Below are 23,557 nucleotides of genomic sequence, written 5' to 3'. Positions count from 1 at the left end.
TAAACAGGAGAAAAATCACTGTCATTGCTGAAGGAGTAACTAAATGCTCTTAGAGTTTACACAACCCCCGTCAAAAATAAATGAGCACGCAAGAAGCCTGTTCTCATAACAAATGTTCTTCTACAACCATTGCATGCACCTTTGTCCTTTGAGTTCAGTCCAGGCCAGCTGATCACCATAGGATGATGTCAGCGTGGCCCTATTGCTTGCAAAGTGTAACCGTATCTGAGGGCTGCCCGGGGTGCTTCGCTTTATGCCAGGTTCCATTCTAGATGCTCTGTAATGCAGCTGCTCTCAGTTTACAATTAGTGTAACCGGTGATAAGGTTTGCTGATTTGTAGAAATAATACTCTATCATGCATTTTTACAGAAAAACGAGGAGATATAGAGCTATTGGAAAACTGTATCCTAGTCCTCAAAACTTTCAAGCCAGATCAATCACAAACTCTTGCTTAAAATGAGTCCTACAATAATAATACCAATGAAGCAAAAATCCTGTTTGCAGAAATCGTTCTAAAAGGATCATCTGATGCTAGGCTTTGAGTTCTGTCCTCTAAGTCTTGGAAATCAAGGCTCTGGTTTTGGAAGTAGCCGGTACATTTTTGTACGCTTGAGGGAAATTTGATAAAGAGGTTTCAGGTGTTGCCAGTTTTGCAGTGACGCTCTGACAGCTCTAAATCCACTGCACTCAGCTGCCCTGTTTTTCTGAAGTTGGGACTGTAAGCCTTTTCCTGTGCTGACTTGTTTCCCGTGTCTGCCAGCAGAGGGCACTGGAGAGGGGAGACAGAGGAAGGAACGCGGTGCTGCTTCCTGCTGCCTGGCTTTCCCGACCTCGGGTGCAATGGCACCCCATCCTGGTGGCAGCTGCTGGTTGCAGCCTGCACCTTCCTGCAGCACATCCAGAAGCAGCGGCCTGGGAGGTGCCGCCCTCCTCAGAGGTGGGAGCCTTAGTCCTGAACCCCTTCTCTAATCCTCTGGTCCCAGCAGCAGCTGAGCAGCAGCTCACCCTTCTCCACAGGTAGCAATGCCTACAAGCAGTTTTTTTTTTTTTTAAAGATTTATTTATTTATTTATACAAGCACTGGGTACAGTCAGAAGCGCTGGAGGGTGAGAGGATTCACCAGAGCAGGGAGCAGAGCAGGCAGAAGGACCGAGGTACACTGCTGAGGGGAGCAGCGGGCAGCAGGAGAGGTCTGCGCCATGTGGGACCCTCCTCCAGTGGCTGTGGAGCAGCCGGGGATCGAACCAGCGCTGCAGAGGCTGCGGGCAGCTTCGCAACCCGTGCTCAACCGCTGCGCCACCGGGGAGGCCCAAAGCAGTTTTTTTTTTTATATATATATTCAAAAGGCAGGTTTATTATAAGAAGGGGAGGGAAGTCAGAACGCTTGCACAAACACAGCGGGCTGAAGGAGCTGCCCGTGAAAGGGACAGGTTGTCAGAAGAGAGGCCTGCATGGTCCCAGGCAGGCAGGAGAGTGGCTGCCTATAACAATTTTTAAAGTTCGTGTTACACTTGCCAAATTACTTTCCAGACAAATTATCGTGACTTACACTCTCCCTGGTTGTGTGTGTGTTTCTGTTGCTGATAGAAAACCTCTCCTATATGACTGTTGTTCATGAATTCCCGGTCTCGCTGATTTTCACATTTAACTCTTGAATTCAGGGCTTCCCAAGGCAGATTGCACCAGAATTGTCAGGGGCTACTGATCCTCAGATCTTGCCACTGGAAATTCTGGTTTGGATTTAGCTTTCTGAAAAGATTCCTGTAACTTCCTGTGTCTTCATTTCCAGACTTCTAATTTGTCGACATTGAATTATGCAGGCTTTGAGAGTTTGAACCAAATCAACTTTAAAATCAGGGCCCATCGTCTGTTTTGAAGCTTCTTGACTTGTCTGGTTTCTTCAATGGCTTTGGGACTTTTCAGACAGTCTGCTTGTTCGCTGTTTCTTGGAGGAGACTTCACCGGGGGCTGCTCAACCTGACCTGGGGAAGTGCCCGGATGGCCCTGTGAGTGGGAGGCCTGGGGTTCTCTGGGGAAGTGCCCTGGATGGCCACATCAGAGGGAGGCCCTGGGTACTCATCTGCGCTCCCCTGAAGCCCTGCCCGACCTCACTTATTCTAATACTTTCTTCAAAACCTGGACCTTTGGTTCCCATGTGTAGGGTAAGTGATTTTCAGGCTTTTCTGACCTCCCGCCATTAGGGTTGATGATGGATCCTTGTGGTCCTGAATGCATTTCTGATGGCGGGCACGTGGAATAGGGTGTGGGCATGCGTAAGTGGGTACACCTGGGCTGAGAGACTGGGCTTGTAAGGGCGGCATCACGGGGACGCCAGCAGAACCATGAGAAGCAGAGAGCAGAGACCACCAGGGAAAACTGGAGAGCCCAGAAAGAGTGAAGACTTGCTGGGGGCTGGGAGGCCTGCCAGCCTCCTGGCCCACCGTCACCCCTGCCTGCCGTGTGCCTGGTAAATCTTAATAAAAGCCTGAAAAGCCACTGAGGGCTCCAGGACTCTGCCTTTACCCCATCTGCTCGGGTCATATAGATCCTGCTCCGTGGCCATCCTGCCTTACACCATGCCCAAAAGCTTTTGGGATGACATTTCCCCTAGAGCCTCTGGTTTTCCTTATCTCAAGGAGCTAGCCCGAGCGATTTCCTGCAGATCCCGTCCTCATGAGTACAGGTAAGCCAGATGCTGTTTTTATTTTCCCTCTAGGATATCTGACACTTTAGATCTTAGTAAAACATATGAAATGTTGAGGGGGGCTGCCCATGGGTTCTGAGCATCCAGAATTTTTGCTTAGTGTATTGTAGGGTAAGTGATTATCAGGCTTTTCTGCCCTCCCACCATTGGGAATGATTTTGGATCCCTGCGGTCCTGAAGGCATGCCTGATTGTGGGCACCTGGAGTGGGGTATGGCCATGCATAAGTGGGTACACCTGGGCTGAGAGACTGGGCTTATAAGGGCGGCATCACGGGGACGCCAGCAGAGCAAGAGAGCAGAACATAAGAGAGTGAAAGGAGCTGAGAAGTAAAGGCCACGAGAGAACTCCTGAGAGCCCAGAAAAGAGTGAAGATTCCCTGGGGTCTGGGAGGCCTGCCAGCCTCCCAGCCCCCTGACACCCCTGCCTGCCGTGTACCTGGTAAATCCCAGTAAGTCTGCAAAAGGACTTCTCCTTGACCCCGTCTGCTCGGGTCATAGAGACTGTGCTCCGTGTCCCCTCCTGGCGCTACATCTGATCAGGAGTGCTGATGGCATTTGCTCTTTAGCGTACTGGTGAGGGTGTGTAGGCAATGGAGGAGACCACGTTTTAGGGGCTAAGAAGCTGAGGGATAAAGGGACCATAGCCTCTATCAGTTAAGGGAGGTTTGCCCTTTTGAAGGAGGCTTGAACTTGCATCACCCCAGATGTCTCCGAAGCGATGGAATTTAGGTATCCCCTGCTTTTCAAAAGCTCTGTTATACAAATTGGCTGTTATGAAAAACCGTCATTAGCACCTGTTTTTACTAACTGAAAGAAGTCCAGAGTATTTTCACTTTTATGACAAAAGGGGAAAAAGCTGAAACAATGTTCAGCTTTGGTTTTACAGCAGCCATTTTAGAGACAGCACATACCCCAAGCAGCAAGAGTGGCCCTGCCAAGCTCCTGTCCTGGGAACTATTTTATACAGACGGTGTATTTATCAGATCATTCCTGCTTTTACTATATGGTCGTGTTTTTTGAGTTTTTATGTGTCATTTGGTGTGGTCTGGTAGGTTATGTTTTAGATCTGGTTACATTGAAACATTTGTCTATATAAATGGATGGTAATTTCTTCTTACATTGATGACATTTTGGCATACGAAAGGTTTCATAGACTCACTCTACTTTTGGATAGCAGGGGAAACCTGTATCTGAACATGTGACAGTCAGACACATCCATCTTCTGTGTGTTACTCGGACTCTCTCTCAGTTGTTATTGGAACTCTGCCAGGGAGAGACCCTCCATAGGGTTTTTTTTTTTGGTCTACATTCTGGTTATTTTTAGTTAAAGACAGCTTTTCCCAAGGTTGACAAAGTGAACTGAAGGTCAGAAGGAAGCAGGCTGTGGGCTTTTCATAAACTCTTGCTCCAAAACCTGGCCATGAGGAAAGAGTACCTCCTGGAAGCTCAGGGGTGCCTGGCAGCAGAGGGCTGAGTTTGGTGGGGTGGGTGGATCTGCAGTCCACCCTTGGTCTCTGAGTTGGTCTGATTGGGCTCTAAGGTGGTTTCCACGAGCCAGCTGGTTGACATGATTAGCACTATAATTCTTGCAGGAAGCATTAAATTAAGGAAAGACACAGGCAGCCAAGAGAGTGGCTTATTCAGTTGGATTCTGAATCACAGTCAGGAAATAGTCTTTATCTGGTGCAACCATCATGTAATTTTTCTTGGAGCCAATTCACAGGAAGGTGAGGTCATTCTGGGGGTCAATTTCATGCACAGTGCCCGGCCCTCGAGATGAAGTTGTACATAAGGTCCATGCACTGTGTGGCAGTGGCATTATCCATGGTGAGCTTGATGGCAGTGCCTTCTGCGTTTGCCACAGTGATGCCCTCCGCTCCCTTTGGCTCTGAAGTCACTTCAGTGTCACCTCTACCTCTGCTTTCTCAGAGGAACAGACACCATGGTGTCACCAGCATTCGGCCCCAGCCTGGTACTTTTCCCTCCTTAGAGTTTTTTGTCTTCCAGGGGTCTGTAAACTCTGAGCTACTGTCTTCTTTTAAAAGTAAAGGTTTATTGGGCTATATTGACGCCCATTTGCTTACTACCATTCTAGCACCACATTAGGAAAAGGAGAAAGAAATTAGTGAAATTCGTCTCGATAATATTTTGTTTAGCCTAATCTTGTCTGTGGCTGCTGTCATGTTGTAATGGTAGAGAGTGTTGAAAAAGGTATTTTTAAAAAGTTAAGGTAATTATTATTATTTGTAAACCAAACCACCCCCGTTTCTTTTATTGCCCCAAAGTTTTTGTTTCATTTAGTTCATCCGTTAGTTCCCTCTAGGTCATAGAAATGAGTGGGATCATGCGGTGTACGTCTTTCTCCTTATGACTTATTTCAGTAAACATGATACCATCTAGGCCCATCCATGCCACTGCAAATGCCCCCCCATTTCTTTTAAGATCACATGGTACTAAAACTTTCAGGCTGAAAAATAAAAGTCAAAAACTGAAAGGCACAGACACATCAAAGCATAAATAAAGGGCCTCTCTGTGGTGCATGGGATTACGTCTCAGCACTACTGCAGCATGAGTTTGATCCCTGGCCAGGGAGCTACCCACATGGCACAGCAGACCTCTCCCGCCTCGCCCCCTGCTCCCCTCAGCAGTGTGTTTTAGTACATCTGCCTGTTCTCCGTGCTCTGTTTCTGGTGAATACTCTCATTCCCCCACCCCCACACCTCTTGCCTACACCCCAGCTCTTGTATGCATAAATAAACCTTAAAAAAAGCATAAATAAAAATATGAAGGAAGAAATCATCCCTATCGCACAGCCACCCCTAGTTGCCATAATCCCTTTGGAGTTGTCTCTCCCTACTCTGCATTTTGAGGCACGTGTGTTTCAGTGGTTAGCAGAAGTTGCTCTGTGCTTTGAGATCTAAGTTAAATTTGCCCAAGCCCTTTTTCTGCGTCCATGGGAAATGTAATCCCCGGCTCCAAGTTTCCATGATTCCAAGGGGACTTCAGCTCTTGTGTCTGTATCAATTTCTTTGTCATTGTTTTCCTCTCCCTAACCATTTTCTCCTTTGTCAACTCCAGTCCTTTTACCACTAGTCAGTTGCAAGTTGCTGCTCACCAGTGGACTTAAATTCAACAACTATATTTTTAGTTTCCGTGAAGTCTGTCTTCTGCCCTGTTTCTGTTTAATAAGACAAATAGAATAGGAAAATGTTTTTCTCCAAATACGAGATTCTGAAACCCCTGACACTGAGACAGTGGATTTAAAAAAAGAATCTCTCTGGATTTTAGAGTATGGATTTGTCTTGTGTCTTATTGCTGTTATGGGCGATTTCGTTCTTTCTTAGGTAGTTCTCCGTGCCTTACCTGCAGTGTCGGAGAGGCATTTTTTATCCAGTCTGCCTGCCTGTCATCTGAATGAATGTTGTTTCTGGTTTTTTTAGCTATAAAAGAAAATGATGGAGTTGGCTTATTTTTGAACTCTTTTTAAATATCTTAAAGTTTTGAAATGCTAAATGGACCATCAAAACCTTAAGTTGAGTCATTTACTGCTGCATGATGATGTAACTTGGTGGTTTAAAACATCCACTCCTCCTCATCCCCTCTCCAGCTCCCTGGGGCTAGGTGTGGCCTCTCCTGGGCTGCATTCAGCTGGGAATTGGCTGCCGCTGCGGCTGGGACGTCCAAGATGGCCTCACTGAAGACTGTCACCACAGCTGGGGTGCCTCCTGTGTCTGGGGTCTTTTGGGCGCTCTTGCCCCAGTAGGGAGACAGCCCTTTCACGTGGTGACTCCAGGTGCCAAAGAGAAGTTTCCTGCCATCTTCTGCCTTACTCTGCTATCCAAAGCAGGTCAAGGGGAGAGAAAGCAAACTCCATGTCTTGATGGCCAGAGCAGAGTGCAACACAGCGAAGGGGTGGGGGGGGCAGGTTGGCAGCTGTACCTGCAGACAATCTCCTAAAACATAATGTAAATGCCATTAATTACATTCAGAATAATGGCACACTGGGTATTGAAATTTTACATACTTGGTATTTATTGTGCCATAGAGATAGGATAAATAATTAAGCGTCTAGTGCATTAGCAGGTAATAAATAATTTAGGCCTTGTGGGCCATACACTCTCTGCCACCACCACTCAGCCCCCACCATTATAGCATAAAAGCAGCCACAGACAAGAGGTCAGTGAATAGGCCAAGCAGGGTTCCAATGCAACTTTCTTAACCAAAAAGAAATAAGAGGTGGTGATCAGGACTGTTCTGTGGACTGTATTTTGCTGCCTTCCTATCTGGAGAAGTAGTGCTTTTCCTGCATTCTGAAGGGAGTTAAAATTAATGACGTAAGCAGGAGAATACCCACATAAACTCTCCGAAGCTACCTGAAGCGAACACAGTCACGACTATGCAGGGAACTTGCACTCTCCTTTTGGTCAGGCCAGTAGCCTCCAGCAGAGCACCATGTGGGCTCTCTTCCCATCTGGGAGTGCTGTGCACGCCTCCTTCCTCCTTACCTTGTTACCGTTGCCTGCTCGATGCAACAGAATCGTCCGCTGTCCTCAGAGGAAGGGGATTTGATTATGTGAAATCCTACTTGGTAAGCAAAAGGCAAACAGTGGGAAAGTTGGTATTTTCAAAATCCATTTACTGCTTTATGTTCTCTTGACTCCAAATATTTGAGTTCTTGGATTCTTAATGATGAAGGAAAGGGGAAATCATGATTTCAAAACCCTCTTGACCACTTTTTATTGCGATGGAGATTTTTTTTGATCTCTGCGCCTTTTTGTAAACCCGTGACATGTCGTATTGCGTCCGTGATACATTACTGCTCTACGAGGTCATAGTTTTTATTTCCCATCCACGTGGGTCCATACATCACAGGAAGTTGTAAAGTTTTTTATTTTATATATTTTTACATCATTTTTCATTTTTGCACAATGTATGCATTTTTATCATTATGCATATCATCTGAAAGTATGTGAGAACCAGGGGAAAATAATTTGCATCTTCAGCATCAAAGATACTTATTTTCATTTATTTTTGTGAATATGCGTTATATAAATCAAATACATCATTCTTCTCATTGCTGCAAGATGGCGGACATTAAAGCCAAAGATGTTTCTTTTTAATCAAAATAAAAAAGCTGAACAATATGCAGTCTATCGAAAAGCAAATATTTTAAATGTTTATCAGAATCATAGTCATGTTATCGCCCTTTCCAGCTCTCAGATAGTTCTCTATGATTTCATTCTTGGTTAACATAGTTTTCTACCTGTAAATGAGACACCAGACTAGAACGCTTTTGCTGCCAGCACGCTGGGCTTTGTGGTCTCAGGGACTGACTGGCACCACCAGCCTGGAAGAGCTGAAGTGAAAATGCTGCCTTTTGTTGTTCTGAGGTCCTATTTTCCAGCTTGCCACCTGGCCAGGTTGTTACCCTGGGCTGCAGAGGGCGAGAGCCTCAGGCGTAGTGCCAGGCTCTGGGGAGATTTGCAGAGAGTGGTGTGTGAAGGCGAGGAAGAAAAGCCACACCTCCCAGGAGAGGGGCTTTCCTAAATGCCTGTTTTCTAAGTGTGAAGGGATTTGTTTAGCTCCTCTGTATAGCCCAGTTCACACCTCTCATGTTGGATCAAAATAGTATTGGCTGTTGGGTGGCCAAAGGCAGATAACAGGGGAGGTACTTTAGAGGGGAAATGTATGTATCTCCCTGGAGCAGCACTTGTCACCTGAGCTCCTCCCACTCCTGCCACAGCAAATTCCTCCTCTCACCACCTGTGCCTGCCTGGAGTTGTTCCAGGAAGTACTTCAAAGATGAATGGAAACAGAGTCATTCCTAACAGCTTTGTCTGGAAGTAGGTTTTATCTTCCTCTTGGGCCCATTCAAACGGACGCTTCCTTTCTAACTTGTCATTTCCTGATTTTTTCCCTTCAACCCTGAGCACCCAGCCTGAGGGTGGCAGCCTCCCCGCCAACTTGATGGCACCCGGCTTCTAGAACCCACCACTGAGCCTGGATCTCTGGGAGGAGCCATTTTTCTCTTAGGCTTCCTTGAGGAAAATCAGTCCACAGCACTGCACAGATTTTACTCTACTTCATCCAGCAGCCAGCTGACTGGAACTTTATATATATATATGAAGTTACCGTGCAGCGGATTAGCTTCTGTAAGCCTCCTTTCGGAAGCCTCTCCTTCGTTCCTCTCCTTTTCCACCATCTGTTGAAATATCTTCTTTAGAGATCCTGAAATTGAGACATTCAATGAGCTCGTGAGGCTGATAGCTAATGTTGGTGATTCAAGGCTTGAGAGGGCAGCCAAGGACCCACTCTGAAACAAATACCCCTTTTCCTATATTCTCTAAAAGGCACAAAGTAGTTTGAAAGTGCCAGTAATGAGTTTTTTCAAGACTTCGAAATGACAGCTATTTCATTTCGATTTCCTAGATTACTGTGTAAATTGCCAGCTCATAAGGATCGGGCCTTGGCAGGTGGAAAATGAACACTTTACAGCATGCCATTCACTTTTCAGATTAATTGCCTTCATAGAAACATCTAATGCTTTTCTGTGGACACTTCCCAATTTATACTTTTGAGACATTCTTCCAATAGACTGTTCAATACTTCTAAACTCGTTATTTTATCTTTAATGTCTTATTGTAAGCAATAATCTTAAGAAAGCAATAATCTTAAGAAAGATATTCTCAAGGATATGTCCTATTTCCTGGATTTTCTACATCTAAGGGAACTAAATTGGCTATCTTTTTCCTGCAAAGGCACTGCAGAATTAGCTGGCTACACTAAAAAGAATGACGCGATGCAAAAACTGTGTTTTAAGCGTTGGTGACTGAGCCGTGTATTTCCATCAAGTCAACCAAAGAATGTCTGAGTACATTTTAGTCACTTTAAAATAGGGAGTTGTTTAAGACAGCATTACACAGATAACGCCCGGGAGTTAGTGGCGATCACGTGCTTTTTGTGGGACTTGCTAGAAATGTGCCTTGGCCTCCAGTCAATGTGGGTAACAGTCACGTGCTTTCAGAGCCTCCTATTGGCTTCAGGTTGACGATCATCCATCCTGGGCCCTTCTGATGGTAGCATATTTTTCATGGCTGGCTGTTCTGCAGCCCATTTGTCAACACGGAGTCTGTTCTAAATTGCATTCCATTAAGTGAATTAACTTGGGCACTGCTCTCTGTTTCTGAAATACTCATTTTGCATTGGTTTAATACGGAGATCATTTCCACACAGACTCCAAAAACACAAATGTAAAACAAACTGCGTATTTTTCCACAGTATCTGTTGCACACACACACACACACACACACACAAATTGTGTGATGATTTTTCAACTAAAATGAAAATTACAAATTCAGTGTTTTTTTTTTTAAAGATTTATTTATGTATTTATACAAGCACTGGGTACAGTCAGAAGCGCGGGAGGGTGAGAGAATTCACCAGAGCCAGAGCGGGGAGCAGAACAGGCATAAGGACCGAAGTACACTGCTGAGGGGAGCAGCGGGCGGCAGGAGAGGTCTGCGCGCCATGTGGGGCCCTCGCCGGTGGCCGGGGATCGAACTGGCCCTGCAGAGGCTGCGGGCAGCTTCGTAGCCCAGTGCTCAACCGCTGCGCCACCAGGGGAGGCCCCAAATTCAGTGTTTTTTTTAAAGTTTGACTTAAATCTATAAGTAATATATAAGATGCTTTATTTTTTAAACTTTTTATTATGAGAAATGTTGAAAGTATACAAAAGTTGATCTCATAGGAAAAATTGACCCAGCTAAGGGTCATCAGCCTCAATCGTCATTGATAGCCAGTTTAGTTTTATCCATACTTTTACCTGCTTATACTGCTTTCATGTTATTTTGAAGCAAATTCCAGGTATCATATCATGTAAAAGTAATTTTACAAATAGAAGCATTTAAAAATGTTGGACAAAATGAAGTATAAACAGGTGACTGGTAATTGCTATTATATCAACATAATTAAAGAATGGACTGAAGTGAGGTCTGGCACTTAAATGTCAACCTTATTGCAATGTACAAAATAATATATGCTGTGATATCAGTTGCCATTTATGATTACAACACAGATCCATTAATTCACTGGGGCCAACAAATGGGGTTCACAATAACTAGTCTCTAAGACAGCCCCCCACCCTGTGCTCCCTGCCTCCTGGTTTTCACGCCCTTATGTGATGGTCTAGTGCATGTGTCAGGAATGGTCTGCATGACATGGGAGGAGTGATAGTATCAAGGTGAGGTGATCAAAGGCAGTGTAGCTGCTGGCCCTCTCTCTCTTGGGTCACTCGCTGTGAGCAAAGCCAGCAGCCCTGTCCTGGGGAGCTTGTGAGGAACTGAACCTTGTGAGTTGGCACAGATGTCAAGCCTCTGGTGGCTGCGCCCCATCTGGTGTCTAGATAGCACCTCCTGAAAGATTTGGAGCCATAACCCCTAGCTCAGCCTCTACTGAGTTTTTGACCCACAGAAACGGTTGTTCTAAGCCCCTGTGTTCTGCAGTCATTTGTTATCACAGAAGATGACCAATTTAGTGCTCTTCAGGTTCTTTCGGTATGTATGAGCTGCATGACATCTGTAAAGAGAAATTTCCTTCAACAATTATTTGATTAGTCGGAGGTACAGTTGGTTGCCTACCAATTGAAACTACTTTTGCTTAAGGCTTTTTATGACATTGATTATTTTGTTAGCTCAGATTCCTAAAGCTATTATTGCTGGATTCAAAGTTATGGGCATTTTTAAGGCGTGATGCACATTTCTAAATCACTGCAAGAGAGATAATAGAGATTCTACTGGCACCAGCAGGACCGGCGGCGCCATCTTGCCACATTCCTGCCAGGGGTCTGGATGGTTTACCCGCTCAGTTTTCACACAGCAGCCTGTGTGCAGTGCCTGCTTGTGCCGGGTGCTGTGCATAAAACAAAACCAAAAACTCAGTTTTATTTGTCTGGTCCAATGGTACCTCACACATTTTGTCAGAATTTTTCTTACATCTGCTTATAAGCTCTCTCTCGATGCCTCTTTCCTGCCCGCTGAGTCAGGCAGGCATTTGTTTGTGTCTGCCCAGGGCCGCCTCGCAGTCTAGACTACAAACTTTGTCTCTCCACCCTCTCCCGGCTTGCTGCTTGTATTTCCTGTAGGCTGGGGAGCCAGATGAACACCCTTGTTAGGACGATGAATTAAATGAGGTGACTTTGATTCATTGACTGCCACTATCCATTCTCGTAAATGGAAGCGTAAGTCCTTTTTAAGGCCATATTTTATTTAGCTTGATTTATTGTTTCTCCCAAGAATAGCTTTCCGCGAAAGTCCTGGAGGGAAAGCAACCTTGTAAAGATACAACAAGACATTTTCAAAGAAAGAATATTTTGGAAAAGAGACTGTCATCCTCTAAATTAAAGAGATGTGCATGACTTTCTTTTTTACAACATTTGGGGTGATCAATTGAGAGTAGAGATTAGATTTCCTTTCATATTGGTATATCAGAGATTACATCTTTAAAGGAATCAGTAGTTCACTCCAGACCAAGTCACCAAGTAGGTTTGTTTCATCTGAGAGGCCACCATCCGGGTGGTGTCCAGTTCAGCTCATTATAAGTTCACAAAAATTAACCCGCCTCCACTCTAAAGATAAGGCAGAAAATGCAAAGTCAGAAATGTAGAAAGAAGAAAACAGCCTTTGCCCACACCCCAAGCCCTGACACGACCCCACCAGTGCTTCAGCAGCTGCTTCCTTGGCCGACTGCAGCTCGGGCATCAGGATTCGGGATAGACTGTGCATCCCATGGTGATGAATCTGGGCACTCTGGGAGCGGGTTTGGAGCCCGAGGACACCGGTGGGCTCTTGCTTGGTCCTTGTCTGCAGTGAGTAAAGAACTCAATGCCGAGACCAAAGTTGCAGAAAAGCAAGAGATGTATTAATAGACCAGAGGAAGGCCAGGAAAGCCCTCCCAGCAGAGAGGGGTCCTGAGTGAGCAGCCATTGAAGTGGGGAGAAGCAGGTGCTTACATGGGTACAGCGAGCAAGGAGTGGCGATTTGGCTGTTGGTGTCTCTGCACTGCGTCTCTTGCTGATTGGCTGGGCTGGCCCATGGGGGTCTCCTGCCAGGGCCCACTGAGTTTTCCTGCGTTATCCAGCCTCATTTTCTGAAACCAGCTTTGGTCCATTGCTATTGAGCTATTATGTTGGTGCTCTGAACATTCCATTTTTTATTGACTCGGAAGGGGGAGGGCACCCTCCTGGTCTGCGATTGTTTCTCAGTCAGGCTGATAAATGAACTTGGGGCACGGAACACACTGTTCCTAGCTGACTGTACCCATTTCCAACTCCCTCCTTCAATAGGAGGTACGGAGTGGACCTACAAGGAAAGGGCAGGCTCATAAAGTCAGGACTGGCAGGAGAAGAGGTGCGGTCACGCCACCTGCTCAGTATTTGGCGGAAAGGCAAGATCAGGTCAAGGCTCTTTGTTGTGCATCTGTGGGGGTCACCCCGCCCCTTGAGAGTCTTTGTTCTTAACACGTGTCACAGTGCCTGTGTCGAGGGGGAAATGATCCAGACTTGGCACTGGGAAGTCTAGATTTGATTGCCAACTGTTGATAGGGGTTGTCCAAAATGCCCGCTACCCAGAACTGGTACATGGGAACTTGGGGTCCTTCTGTCGCAGGAAGGGAGCCGATGGGCCCAGGGGAGGCTGAGTTTAGGAGAGGCCTCTCTCACTGGAGGAAGAGGCGTGTTAGTATCTTTCTGACAGAAATGTGATCCTAGTGGGGTGTCAGTGCAGGTCATCTGGCTGTGGTTGTGGGGGGTGGGTTCCTGAGTCACTCTTGCACCCTAATTTCCTTTTTTTTAAAGATTTTATTTATGCATACAAGAACTGGGGTACAGGCCAGAGGCATGGGGGGGTGAGAGGATTCCCCAGAGACAGAGTGGGGAACAGAACAGGCAGACTGATGGAAAACACTGCTGAGGGGAGCAGCGGGGAGACAGGAGAGGTCTGCTGCGCCATGTGGGTAGCTCCCTGGCCGGGGATGGAACTCGTGCTGCAGTGGCTGCAGGTAGCTTCATAGTGCTGCGTCTTAACCCCTTGCATCACCAGGGAGGCCCCCTAATTTCCTTTTAATTGTGTGTGCCCATTTACCTACCTCTCTGTCTCTGCACACGCACACACGTACACATATCGTGCAGTTTCAAACGTGAATTCTAGTTCACTTTCAGACAGAGCTTTTCATACTTCCTTCATAGTTTTGCAGCACCCTATTGATTCTGCTTTGTTTTTAGTAGGCTCTCAACTTGCTCCCAACTTATACTCTTATTTTTAAATTAAAACAACCAACGATCATCATTAAGTGCAAAAAGTTTTCATGTGTGTTTGAGAGGTGAGCACGAGCCAGTTTATAAACCCAGCCCCTTGCCCCTTTCCAGGGACAGGTCTTCTATGGCAATCACACCATACATTTGGTCAGTTTCTATTTCTGTGGTCAGGTCTGGCTCTTCTTACCTCTTGGGGATGAAAATGAGAAAAGGTGGGATCCAGATCTTGGCTCCGTCATTTTTCTCACTGTTTTTTTTTTCTTTTTTCAGTCAAAATTGGGATTTTTCCACTGAGAAGCAAGAGGTAATTTTAAGACCATCATGACTTCTGTTTAATCCCTTGCACCGGGAGAACAAACCAGGCCTGAATTATCTGGCAAGAGATTTTAGAAGCTTAGCGGCAAGGTCAAGAACCAAATCCTGGCTAAGTGCCCCCTAAAATGTCTGCTGTGCAGTTTGGCTGGGGCTTGTTCAAAAACAGTGGGGAGGGGGTGAACCGCCATTGTTTAGCACCTGCTGGGCCAGAGCGCCCCACACGTGCTCATCTGAGCTGCCAGCCGCTCTCGGGGGGCCTGTGCTCTGCCGAGCTGGCAGAGAGGCCGGGCACAGAGCACAGTGACGTGCAGCGAATGAGGGCAAAGCAGGAATCCGAACCCAGGTCTGTCTCCCAGAGACCAAGTATTGCCCACCACCAGGGCCTGTGATATCTCCAGTCATTTTCAAGATCTTTCTTTCGAGCCGGCACCCTTTGTTGTCAAAGACTGAATTCTTATATGAAGGTTCAGTCTATCAAGTTGGTCACAGTGGGACAGGTGCTGGAGCCGCCCTCCCCTCTGGTCTGTAGGTCATGGCCCGCCGACTGGGGTTCCTGAGCTGTGTGGCAGCTCACACGGCCATCCGGGCAGGGCACTGTCTGTAATGTGGAGCCACGGAGGAGCACAGTCCCCCAGTGATGGGTTTAGCGTGGCAAGTGTGCTGCACCTAGTCGCTGGCTGACTCACCAGCACGGAAAGGAATGGGAGGGTGCTTGGCGAAGACGCTCTCACAGCAGGAGAGCCCTGGGGTTGCTTGCACTTGAGGCAGAGGCCACCTCACTCATGCTCGCCCTGCCGAGCCTGGTTGTCCCTCTGAGATTTTCTCCCAAAGCTCCTGGGGAATAAGAAAGAGCTGGGGAGGGAGATGATAATAGAAAACAGTGCTGCCTGTCTCATGTCACTGCCTTGAAGAACATCTGTGGTCATATCTGAAATAGCTCTGAGGAATCTCTCTCCTGGGTGGACGCAGCAGGGAACTGCTCACGCAGCACACAAGGAGCATTGCCGAGATGCCTGTCCTGACCCTTGCAGCCGCAGTGGCACAGATGCCACCACCGGTGGGAGGGGGAGCTGTTCGTAAACTTCGGGAAAGGTGCTCTGCAGCGGCTCTTGCCACTCCGAGGAGCTGGCCTACTTGCCCTCAGCGATGTGTGGTGTGAGGAAAGCAGGATGGCGGGGGGCTTGAGCCCAAGACCTCGCTGCAGTATAAGCCACGCCCACACCGAGACACCAGAAAGGCGGTGCAGGGCCAGATAGTAACAGGGCACACCTCAGGTCCGGTGGGAAGGGGGATGGAGGCATGGGGTAGCAAGGAATCAAAACTTGGCCCTGACGAATGTAGGGATGGAAAGTGCCATGAACGGGGGCGGTGGGTTAGTTCAGCGCTTTGAATCTGAAATCCTGCGCTGAAGTAGCGCCACGAAGACAGTAGGCTGGTCACGCGAGCACGTTCGTCCTGACTCCGGAGCGGTATCTGTGCAGCTCAGCACGCTAGCATTTGGAACGGATCGCTCTTCAGTTGTCCTGGCAGGCCTGGCCTGTGCAGTGCAGGGCCTTGAGCATCATTCCTGGCCTCAATGACCAGATGCCAGTAGCACCCCTATCCCAGGGTGTCGATCCAAAGTCTCTCCAGACCTTGCTCCGTCACGCCTGCTGGAGAACCCTGACTTACAGAGTGGTGATACGGGATGAGTTACCAGAATAGTGTTACTGCAATGCGTTGGATGAAGCTAAAGGTTAAAAATCTGTATTTGGTATGAGAAAGGTCTGTCCAGGCAGAGAAGCAAAGACGGACAGACGCAGGAAGAACAAGTGTCAGCTACTTCAGGTCTCAGTACCTCTAGCCAACCAGAGCTCCCCTGGGCAGGCACTTGCCATTGGAAGGCACAAGCTTTTCATTTGCAACAAAATTAAGAAAGAGTACTTCCTCGTTATGAAAGTCTGTGTGTGTGCCTGTGCGTAGTCTCTGCCCACATTTGTCCACAGACAGACACACCCCCCATTGTTCCTTCATTTAGTCTTAGGAGAATATCCTGAATATTCTTGTTTTTTGTCCTCTTGGTTCTGAGTACAGTGAAATATACTTTCCCTTCTGTCCATAATTTGACAAAGTGAAAGAATATTAATTCTTCAGGAGAAGCATGGAAACATTCTGTCACACAGCGATGTTCATTAAATACCGACTAGATATCACCCATGATTCTGTCTGCTCTGCGGTATATATTTTAATGCATTCTTGTGTACCTTGCGTTCTGTCATTTGTAATTTATGTCCCTTTGGAAAGGTAGATCTTAGGCTTAAAAATATTATTCGCATCCCTTGAAAACATCTGTTGTGTAAACATCCCATCAATTCTGTTTCCATGACATGTTTATGATCAAATTGGAAGATGTTACAAGACGTAAGGAAAAGGGGACGGAAGATGTTACAGCTTGCTGAAACTCTAGCTGGTGTTAATTGAAAATGAAGGCACTTTTATTCCCCTTGTCATTTTGATGTATCTCTGAATTTTTGTAAACGGATTTTCTTTTAAGCTTCAGAGATTACAAGCTATGCAATATTCCACCTCGGCTGCTGTAATTGATTAGCCACATCTTCCATTTTAACAGAGCAGTGGCTAGGGTGAAAAATAATAGATTATAGTTCCAGCTTTCTAAATTGAACTTCAGTCTGTTGCATTTCAGCCTGGGACAAAAAAGTTTCCTTAGAGTGTCTAGTTACTCTTTGACACCAGTGCTTTCAAGTGTGATGCGTACTTGATTTTGCAGAAATGATTTTTAAAATTTCAGTCGTCAAGATGTGCTACTTGGGTTTAGCTATAAACTAAGGTTAGTTTCTACTTTCACATGGCTAGGAGACCAAAACATGACTCTCTTTTTCAGACAATAAGTTAATTCAGGGTCAACAAATGTATCTGAAAGAAAATATTTTCTACAAATAACAGAAAAAATTGTCATTTTCCTGTTCTGTGAAAATCTGTTATTCCTGAAGTTTGAATTATAGCATTTTACAGAAAATTTCCATACAGATATAGGACTCAAGGACCCAAATTGAGAAAAAAGGATCTCAGTGTATCAAAATTCCAGTATGAGGTGTCTGCCCGGAGTTTTATGTGATGTGCAGGTTTTTTCAATTGGATTGACAAAATATGAAAACCTGATTTATGAACATAGCATAATGTGAATATGCAAATCTTTGAGTTCTTTAAACTTTTCTCAAATATTTAATTTTCTCACCAACCTATTACTTGTTAAACATCATTTCTTAATCTCCATTCAGGGAGATCAGTGATAGTGGAGGGGTGGCCCCGCGCCTGCATGGGTGGCCGCCCTGTACCCACGTAAAAAAGATTTTTGGAATCTGGGTGGAACATGGGATGCTGAGAGCCGGGTAATCTACTAAAGTCTAAGTCAGGGTAGAAGCAGCTGTTGTTCAAACTGCTTGAAGTTTCCCACAAATGGTAGGGCCAGGGGTTTAGAGGTGGTCCAGGAAGAGGTCAGGTAAGGGTAAGATTAGAGGTTTGAGACAAGGCGAATGGAGAAAGCATTGCGAGAATGGCTCCTTGCATGCTCTTGAATATCCATGAGTTCCAGTTCATGGGCCTGGGTTGGCCCACATGTCAGCTCTCACTTATTAATGCTAATCTTTTCATTTACGCCATCCTATTAGGCATATACCTTATAGTTTGGGCTTGCATTTCCTCATGATTAATGATGCTGAGTATCTTTTCATGTGCATATTGGCTATCTATAATCTTTTTTGAAAAGTATTTCCAAGTTCCAATTAAAAATTTTAGTTGTCTTCTTATTACTGATTTGCTAGTACTTAACAGATAGTTCTTTTTATCATCTGGATTCATGTACATTCTCATGGATTATATATTACAAATCTGATCAGAGTCTGTGGTTTACCTTTTCATTTTCTTAAATGAACCGGTGAACTGAAGTTTTTCTTATTCATAGAGTGCAATTTATCGCTTTTGATTTTATGGTTAGTTGTTTTACTTCCTACAAGATCAAGAAGATACTTATTTTTCTATGATTTCCTCAAACAATTCAACAGTTTTTACTTTTACATTTAGATCTATGATCCTTTGAAGGTATTTCTTATTTACTACTTACATACAAATCCCGTTAGGGGCATGAAAAACAATTTATATGACAAAACAGCTCTTTGGTGAAAATAATGGCATGCAAAACATATGTCCTAAAAATAAGTTATTCATCGTGGCCTATTAATTTGCAATCATGTGTTAGTAAGCAAGTGATTTAGAAAATCAGCTGCCTTTCATTCTCTTGGGAGAGCTTGCTAATTAATGTAAAACTCACTTTGTAATAATACGGGAAAAGATTTTGTAGCCGGATTCAGTTTCGCTAACAAAAGAGTGTGCAGGTTTTTACATGCGTTTCTTTCACACAGATGCATTTTGTAATTTGAAATAATTTCTGATCAATGGCATATTGTCTCTAGAAATAGGTTCAATTTTGGAAACCTCAGCTTCTGTGCAGAACAACTCATCAGCCCCTTTCTGAGTGGCACATGGTGACCCACTGAGAGGTGCTGAGGGTGGCCTTTGTCAGCAGCAAGGCCAGCACCTGCAGATGACTTCCATCCATTTCTGTTCCGTGCAAACTCCGGAGAAGTTCAATTTGCAAATGGAAACTCCTCCCTCTCTTTTGCTGTCTTCCATTCATCAAAGATTTATGAAGCACCTCTGATGTGCTAGGGGTATTATGCATAATTAGAGGAGTGCCAGATACTTGTTGATCATTAAATGTAATTTTCCTGTTAACTTTTACCTACATGAAATATATGAATAAATTTAACAGGTAGGGTTCTCTAGAGATACAAAACCAACAGGCTATACAAGTGAGCGTATGTCTATGCATGCATGTGGATATGTGTGTACATCAGAGATTTATTTTAAGGAATTGGCCTTCATGCGGGTAGGACATGGCAAGTTTGAAATCTGCAGGGCAGGCTGGCAGGCTGGCAACTCAGACAGAGTGGATGTTGCAGTTTTAAGTTCTGAATGTGGAGGGTAGGCCAGAAGGGTAGAGACTCGGGCAAGACTTCTGTTACAGTCTTATAGCAGTACTCCTCCAGAGTGCTCGAGCCCACAGGTTAAGGGCTTAGTCCTACAATACCGGCCCTGCCCCACCCCTTCAGACAACAGTTGCAAATCCAGGTGGTAACCTCTGCTTTTGACCATTGCAGTACAGAGCAGAAGGTTGATTAGGTAGCTAGAACAGCTCACAGAACTTGAGAATCGGTTTCCTTACTAGGTCACCAACTTGTAAAATGCCATAGCCCAGGAACAGCCAAAGGGAAGAGCTGCCCAGGGCAAGGTGTGGGGCAAAGGTGTGGAGCTTTCATGCCCTCTCTGGGGTGCCACCCTCCCAGAATCTCTGCCTGTTCACCACCTCGGAAGGTCTCCAAATCATGTCTCTTCTGGGTTCTTATGACAGCTTGTTTACAATGGACAATTGACTCGACCCCACCAGTCCCACTTCCCTCTGGGAAAGTGCCACCCCTCTATCACCCAGTTGTCTCCACTGGCAACCAGGGGCTTTCCAAAGGTCACCTCGTTAGTATAACAGAAGACCCCGCCTTGGCTCTCATCACAGGAAATTCTAAGGCTTTTGGGAGCTCTATGCCTGAAACAGGACAAAGACTAAATGTATACTTCTTACTAGTTTCACAGCACCGCAACCTTAACGTGTCTACAAGGAAATTATTGGCCTTTATCTTCAAACCTCATCCCACTCAAGCCTTCATTAGCCACTGAACAGAACCATCAGTCTCCTGGCTGCTCAGTCAAAACCCAAGTGGTCTCCTTGATCCCTTTCTTCCCCCCAACAATTCCAGTCCACCCACAAGTCCTGCTGTAACAGGGTGGTCCCCAGGAAAGGGGGAGGTTCCAGGTTTCCTGCCCCACCCAAGGGAGGGTAGAGCTAGCTGAGCGGGGAGAGAAGAAGCTGCAGAGGAGACTGAGAAGGAAAGAAGCAGGACAGAGAGCCAGAAGGAGACCTGGAGGAGGCACATGGAGCCGAGAGGCACGTGAAGAAGCAGCGTTTGCCTTTTGGTCATGGACTGGCTGACACAGATGTGGGTGAGAGACCCGTGGGGAGGTGACCGTGGCAGCTTTTATCTAGATTTTGCTTTTTTCCTCCCAGACTTGTCTGGTTGTTTCCGATCCTTTTCTGTGGATCCCCCCTAGAAGATGCTTTAGACTTGGGGCAGGCTTTTGGACCTTGCTCTGGGCCAATCCCGTTTGGGTGGACTTTTACCCACGAGGGGACGGGTAGCTTTGGGTGCTTGATTTAGAAACTATATTCTTTGCCTTTCCTGTATTGTTCACTAATTGTATTAAAGTTTCTTTTCATTAAAGTCTCATGTTTTGTGTTGATGTGGTGGATGGCAGAACTATTTAGAGCAGGCAGGTTTGTGGGGTCTGGGCTGCCCCTCTCCCTGCTCCGTAACACTGTCCGTGTTACCTCTAGACACAGCCTGACCTGTCCACATGGGTCCGTCTCCACTAATATCACCCGGCCACCACATGAACCCCAAACCCCTGGAACGCTTTCCTACTTCTTCCTCCTGCTGCCATTTTTTGCCGCAGTCCATTTTCCAGTACTTAGTTACTGGCGGCCAGGCCATGTCAGTGCGGAACTTGACTGGCTCGGAGGATAGGGAGATTCCAGACTCTCTCAAGTCTTTAGAGCTAGAGAAGGTATTTCGTGTCTTCTTAAGCTCAGTAAATGAAAAAAAATCTAAGCATTTACATTTGGGGAAGGGTCCCAGGCTTCCATCAGCTGACTCAAGAATCGGGTAACAGAGGGTTGAGCTGTGCGGCCACCCCAAGTGGAGAAGGATGGGGTTCTGATGACATGTTGGGTTCAGTGAGCCCCTGGTTTGCCTCTGAGACAGGTTTCGGTAGCTTTCCCTTTCACTGGCACGTGGTGAGTTTGCCAAGGAGACAGCGACTTTTGGTTATGTCTAAAGGGGGCAGGTTTATTAGGAAAAAAGGAAACGAGAAGATGCTTGCCCAGACAAGTGGGTAAAAAGAGCTGCGTCTGGGAGGGACAGGCTTCTTCTGGTATTATGGTCTTTCTCTGGGGAGGAGTTCATTTCTTTGAAATGCTAACTATTGTCAATCACTCCCAGGGCATGACTGGTTAATTTGTAAGGACCAGGGAGTCCCTGTAATGGCCCTCAATCTCCAGATCCCCACCTCCGGTGGATCCGAGGGTTATTTTACAGCAGTCCCTTCCAGTGACTGACAAGTCCCATATCTCCATCTCCTGGCCTTGCTTTAAGCTTTTTTTTTTTTTTTTTTTTTTTTTTTACTATAGCTGTTTTAATGACAATATTAGTCATTTCCAAACCACCACCTTCCCCCCCCCCCCACCCCCATCTCCAATTTCTGGTCTGGTGACCTCCTCCATCCCAAATTTCCTACTGTGAGCCCCCCTCTATCAGAGAACATTGCATGTCAACTAAAAAGAGCTCAGTGTGTCCCTTGAGGGTTTATACAGGAAACTTATTGGGGCTTAAGCTTGGGCCTCTTTCAGGAAGAGGAGCCCAGACACCACCTGGAGAGGTAACCCAGCCTTCTTGAATGAAAGTATTGGGGTGCTCAACACTTAAGGAAAGACTTAATATTTCCTTAGTGTATAAACATGGTGTAACACAAGGAAAATTTAGAATTTATGGGAAAAAAGGAGAAAATGCTATAGCAGTAATACTTTTGTGATTAAGAATACCTCATACATCTTTGGTATTTTGGATGTTTATTACATTTGAGAGAATTTGGCCTATTAAAATAACCAGTCGGGGGCCTCCCCTGGTGGCGCAGCAGTTGAGCGCTGGGCTGCGAAGCTGCCTGCAGCCTCTGCAGTGCCGGTTCGATCCCCAGCCACCTGCGAGGGTCCCACATGGCACGCAGACCTCTCCTGCTGTGCCCGCTGCTCCCCTCAGTGTATTTCATCAGTCTGCCTGTTCTGCTCCCCGCTCTGGCTCTGGTGAATTCTCTCACCCTCCCACACTTCTGACTGTACCCAGTGCTTGTATAAATAAATAAATCTTTAAAAAAAAAGTCAGTTCTGTGATATCAATTCAAAATGTATATTTGAGTTATTGATTTAAACTTGTGACTTTACCTTGAAATTTTATGAAATTCATATGCATTATTAGAAAATTCAGGAAAACTCAAGTTTACCAACATGTTTACAAGTTTATTGGATTTATTAACAGAACTTAAGTAATTGAAAAGTACTTACTACTTTTGAAGTATTAGTATTCAACACAATTGAAGTTTGTAAAAAAGGAATAGAACATAATAAAATTTTAAATGCTATTTAACACACTAAAGAGAATCCAATCAACTACATTGGCAATGGGAACAAAAGTTAATTAAAGATCCTCCAAGAGTTATTAAAATATGATAGACTTATAGATATGATAATATGATTAGTAAGTTGAATGAAAAGAACCAGTTTTTGAGATACAAACTTTTATAAATTGATGTTTTTTTAACATCAAGGGTAACTTTATATGATTTTTTTTTCCAGCATTGTTGGAAGGTTTATCAAAGCCCAGCAGTTCCCCACATCTAGATGGATTCTGGACAGGTTGTGTGACATCTTTCCGACCACAAGGCTTTGTCCCTAAACCAGGACAGATGGGCATGAAGTTACATGTATGTTGGCTCTGCCGGACACAGATCATGCTCTCTGGAAGGTCTGTTTGCACACTTGGCCTCCACAGAACATTTCCAGATGGAGCTCATCCCTTTCAGTCCAGTGGGCCCATCCCCTGTTCTGCTTCACCCCACCTCTGGACACAGGTGAGTTGGTCATTGTCCCAAAGAGTTTGTAACCAAACTCTTGCATTTTGTAATCCAGGTCTTCATTATCTTCATCAAATTCTTCTCCAACTTTGAATTTAACAAGGTAGTTCCTCAGGCTGCTGTATGTGTGGATGACCAAGGAATCCCATTTTGCTCAATTGCCTTCTGTGGCTTCAGCAACTTGGCTATCTCATGAGTGGCAAAGTCAGTGCCCTGGGCCAGCACGTAGTCCTCAGAGTTGTCACCATTGAGGATGGGCATGGAGAGGTCTGGGGGTGACACTATAATTTTTTGTGCTTAAAAGCTGCTATGAGAAAAAGCAAAAAAATGTTTATTGACATTTAATAGTTAACCTTACTTTCAAGTCAGAGCCCCCAG

At 45.6% G+C, this 23,557-nt stretch overlaps 1 protein-coding gene and 2 pseudogenes across 1 annotated transcript in view; 1 reads left to right on the top strand and 2 right to left on the bottom strand.

Annotated features, from left to right (window-relative positions):
* Positions 1 to 3,118: 3,118 nt before the first annotated feature.
* Positions 3,119 to 23,557, top strand: part of FRMPD4 (FERM and PDZ domain containing 4) — a 701,451-nt gene continuing 681,012 nt past the window's right edge. Inside the window, exons 1-2 of the mRNA XM_054695851.1 lie at positions 3,119 to 3,155; positions 22,902 to 23,176. The gene's annotated coding sequence lies outside the window, so the exon portion shown is untranslated. The remainder of the gene's footprint in view (positions 3,156 to 22,901; positions 23,177 to 23,557) is intronic.
* On the bottom strand, positions 4,343 to 11,525 carry LOC119245751 (dynein light chain roadblock-type 1-like; annotated as a pseudogene).
* Positions 23,055 to 23,440, bottom strand: LOC119245750 (retinoid-binding protein 7-like; annotated as a pseudogene).

This window comes from Talpa occidentalis, unplaced genomic scaffold, assembly GCF_014898055.3.
Source record: "Talpa occidentalis isolate TD23 unplaced genomic scaffold, MPIMG_talOcc4v2.1 talOcc4.15, whole genome shotgun sequence".
Lineage (NCBI taxonomy): Eukaryota > Metazoa > Chordata > Mammalia > Eulipotyphla > Talpidae > Talpa > Talpa occidentalis.
The sequence above is the reverse complement of the archived record's forward strand: the minus strand, read 5'-3'. Positions and strand labels throughout refer to the sequence as shown.